General features: G+C 41.7%; 1 protein-coding gene across 3 annotated transcripts in view; it reads left to right on the forward strand.

Annotated features, from left to right (window-relative positions):
- The window catches only part of znf423 (zinc finger protein 423), a 183,250-nt gene extending 182,999 nt beyond the window's left edge, over positions 1–251 (forward strand). For all 3 annotated transcript variants that reach the window (XM_033634893.2, XM_033634894.2, XM_078168241.1), the window contains one exon: positions 1–251. This exon is cut by the window's left edge and continues 721 nt beyond it. The gene's annotated coding sequence lies outside the window, so the exon portion shown is untranslated.
- Positions 252–4,299: the final 4,048 nt, after the last annotated feature.

A 4,299-nucleotide genomic window follows, 5' to 3' on the forward strand; every position in this document is an offset into this window, starting at 1 on the left:
TTTCCTTTTTGTAATTACTATCAAAAAATGACATGAAACAAAATAAAGTGCAGAAAACCATACAGATGTTTCTTTTTTTTTTGGATTGGGTTTTCCAGTCTCTATGGGGCCTATAATGGTTATTGTAAAAATGAATATCATCAATTTCAGTGCGTCTGGTCAATGACTGCTTTTTAAATGTGAATTAACCAGATTGCAATAATCTAGTACAGACAAAAAAAGATAAAACAAATAAATAAATGACAAATAAAGAATTTCTGTGTGATGTGCATTTATTCAAAATAACTAGCTCTGTGAGACTGCATGCATACCTGCTGAAGTATCATCAGTCACTATTATTTCTAATGTTCAGCTACGATAATCTCAAAGTCAGGTGAAGTTCAGTGCAGATTTTAAAAGGCAAGGCAGTGTTTCATAGAGCGCATTTCATGCACAAAGGCAGTTCAGAGTGCTTTACATAATGTATTCAAACATTAAAAGATATTCTGGCCATGTGATTCCCAACATGAGTGTTCAGAACCTTCTATGGGGTCACAAGATAACTAATGGGACAGGAGAAGAAAAAAAATCTGCTACATTTACTTTTTAGATGTTTTTTTTTTCTAATTTTTTAATTATTAAAAAAAATGTCATGAAACAATCTGCAAAGACAAACACCATCCTTAAATCTCAGTTCAGACATTAAAGTTCTGACACCCACCAGACCTGAAGGGAGCAATGTTGAATGAGTGAATGCAGGTGTATTATCTGAGTGCATTACCAGTTGGCGTCTTCCCTCTCTGATATTTAGATGTCTAAATGAGAAGGCCACGCTGTACACTCCAGCCCTGTGAAGTCTTCACACCCACTGTGTTCAGTGTTAATGTCACTGCAGCGTAAAGCCTTCTGTACATATAAGTACCTGCAAGCAATATGATCCCAGCAAACAACACCAACACACTTTGATCCTGTAACGTGAGATAACTCACCTGAGAGTGGAGTCTGGAAACTGGACTCCAAGAGAAATCAGGGAGATGGTTTAGATTAGATCACAGAAACAGCTAAATTTCAGAATTCTCTTAAAGGTGAGACCAAAGATTGTAAGCTTTAAGACACAATTACCGTAGAGGTGACAGAAAATCAAACACTGTCACCGACACAGTAAACCCAAAGGATTTAGTGACAGGGGCAAAGGTAATGTTGACACATTCACACGCTGCCATATAAAAAAGACTGGTAGCATTACAAAGTGCTGATCTAACTGTCAAAATTCTTCAATATCCATTGCCACAAAACAGAGCATAGACTACCAGTGTCATTACATTAAAGGACTTCATACACAAGGATAAGTGTGGGATTGGTCACGTTTTGCCACAATCATCTCAAAATGTTGCTGGTAAAAAGACACACACTGCATGTTTGTTTCAGGAGTGTGAACACATGGCTGTCCGTTATTTTGGATAATGAAATAGTATGATATATGTAAGATTTCAGGAAATCTTCAGACCCCAGCCTTGACATGACGTTAGCTTAGCCAACAACTGCCTACTTACACATCCAGCACACACAGAGCCTCACAATCATCCTAGTGAAGGTGTATCTATAGTCACCTGATGAATGTAAGGTTGAGTGGATCAAACAGATGTTCAGATCGGTATAACTGAGCGATGAGACTCTGCCATACAGTCCTGCACATGTTGTAAAGCTGAAACAGTAAGATAGAGAGGCTAATAGCTTCATAGAGCTGCAGAAGAGTGTTACACCTCAGTGGTTTTGGCAGTACAGTCTACAATGACAGCCTGCTAGCTGCTCTGTGAGGCCGTGCTTTAGCACAGCAGTGCTTTGAGCTAAATGCTCAAACATCAGCATGCTAACATTTTCACAGTGACCCTGCTAACATGGTGATGTTTAATAGACATAATGTTAATCATGTTCACCATCTCAGTTAAGTCCTAAACTTTGAGTTTCAAGTTTTAAACAAATCATAATATAATCTTATAATAATATCCTCCATGTGTAATGTGTTGTGTTATACATAGATTTTGTACATTTGCAAAATTTTCTTTGATATCATTTTTTTCCATCTGGTGCATTAGTTGCACATGGTCTGAGATACTTCACTCCTTCGCTTGAGGCAGTGACTTTCTCCAAATCTGGAAGGGGCCATCCAGTGGTTTCCAACAGAGAACCATGGCCTCAGACTAGGAGGTGCTGACTCTCATCCCAACTGCTTGACACTCAGCTGCAGACTGCACCAGTGCATGCTGGAGGTCATGGTGTGATGAAGCTAACAGAACCACATCATCTGCGAATAGCAGAGATGCAATTGTGAGCACTCTAAACCGGACCCCTTCCTCCCCCCAGCTAAGCTTGAGATCCTGTCCATGAATATCACAAATAGGATCGTTGACAAGGGACTTTACGCCAAGTAGGCGCACACAGCTCTCACTTCAGTCGTACAGGGACCGGATGGCTTGTAGCAGCGAGGCCAGCACCCTATAGTCCCACAGTACCCCCAACAAGACTCCCTGATGGGTGTGGTCGTAATTCTTCTCCAAGTCCACGAAACACATGTAGATTTACTGGTCCATCTACGTTCCAACCCTCACCTATGCTCATTAGTTCTGGGTAGTGACCAAAAGAATGAGATCACTGATAAAAGCAGTAGAAATGAGTTTCCTCCGTGGGTGGCTGGGCTCAGCCTTAGAGATAGGGTGAGGAGCTCGGACATCCGGAGGGAGCTCAGAGTAACGCCACTGCTCCTTCACGTCGAAAGGGGTCAGTTGAGGTGGCTCGGGCATCTGATCAGGATGCCTCCTGGGCGCCTCCCGCTGGAGGTGTTCCGGGCACGTCCCACTGGTAGGACCGGGGCAGACCCAGAACACGCTGGAGGGATTACATATCTCATCTGGCCTAGGAACGCCTTGGGCTCCCCCAGGAGGAGCTGGAAAGTGTTGCTGGGGAGAGGGATGTCTGGGGTGCTTTGCTTGGCCTGCTGCCCCTGTGACCCAGCCCTGGATAAGCGGATGAAAATGGATGGATGGATGGATGGATGGATGGATGGATGGATTGATGGTTCTCTTCTGCAGCTTGACTGGATGTTGTTGATTGCTTCAAACAAAGCTGATCTGGGGAAGTAAGTGTTGACTTGCTGGGAATAAATAGCGTTAATGTTAGTTGATTAGCACACAGCAGACTTTTTAAATAATATACTTTACTGGGGCTTGAGGAATGTATTACATATTTTCAAGTCAAAAGGCTCAAGTTCAAATCAAGTGACAACTCACTGGTGTTAAAATCCAAATTGAGTTGCAATTCTTTTTTGATTTTGTCAAGCAGAATCTAAAGTCATTTAATTTGTGATTCAGGTCTGATTTGAGTCAAAGTCATGTGACTCAAGTTCACACCTCTGGACCACAGCAAGCAAAACTTGCTTCAGTGCCTCTACTGAAAGCATCTATTGCTTTAAAGACAGACTTGACATTTTGTGACCTATCCTTGAAGCTAATTATTCCTACAGTATTATCATGTTGCAACTCGAAATGGGAACAGGAACATATTGAAAGATTGTCATTGTGCTTAAACATTCACAAAAATGGTGAGTACATTAGTCTGTGACATATTGCCCAGTGGTCCGTCTCACCAGAAAGAGCTCCTCTGTGGTTGAGTATTGAAAAAGATGTGTGCCTGCTCGTCACTCAGCTAGCATGTTTATCTACTAGACTGTCATCTGAAATGCAGTCCCACCCGTTCCTTTCTCATCTACAGGACAAATGGAAAAGGCTAACTAAGACCCTTAACATAGACATTCACCTTAACTTGGAGTCCAGCATATGGTTTAACCTGAAGTTTTGAATTGGTGACGCCCTGTCCTTATGGAAAGTGTGGATAAAAAAGGGATTAGGACACTTGGAGATCTGTTTAAAAACTATTTATTGACATTTTTTGAACGTTTAGTGCAGAGGTTTAGTCTCCCTCAATCCAGTAGGCTACACAGTACTTACAACTTAGGCACTAGTTGTTTACTGTGCTGGGCTCTCTGAGAGCACATTCTAAACTGCTCTCTGATATCATCAAGATACTTGGACTGGGTCATGAGGCCTCTCAATACTACACATCCAACAATCAATCATCATTTATTTGTCACATAGAAATAATACATGGTACAAGTCCAGTGAAATGCGATCCCATCAGCTCCTTTAATTTGTGCACTGTAATTTAGTCCTTTTTTGTGCCCGCTTACATCTCTGGCTGACGCCTTATAATTATCCATGGCTCTGGATGGTTCTGGTAATCCATGGTTTCTGGTTGTGGATTTAA

Source organism: Epinephelus lanceolatus, chromosome 5 (assembly GCF_041903045.1).
Source record: "Epinephelus lanceolatus isolate andai-2023 chromosome 5, ASM4190304v1, whole genome shotgun sequence".
In the NCBI taxonomy this organism is placed as follows: Eukaryota; Metazoa; Chordata; class Actinopteri; order Perciformes; family Serranidae; genus Epinephelus; species Epinephelus lanceolatus.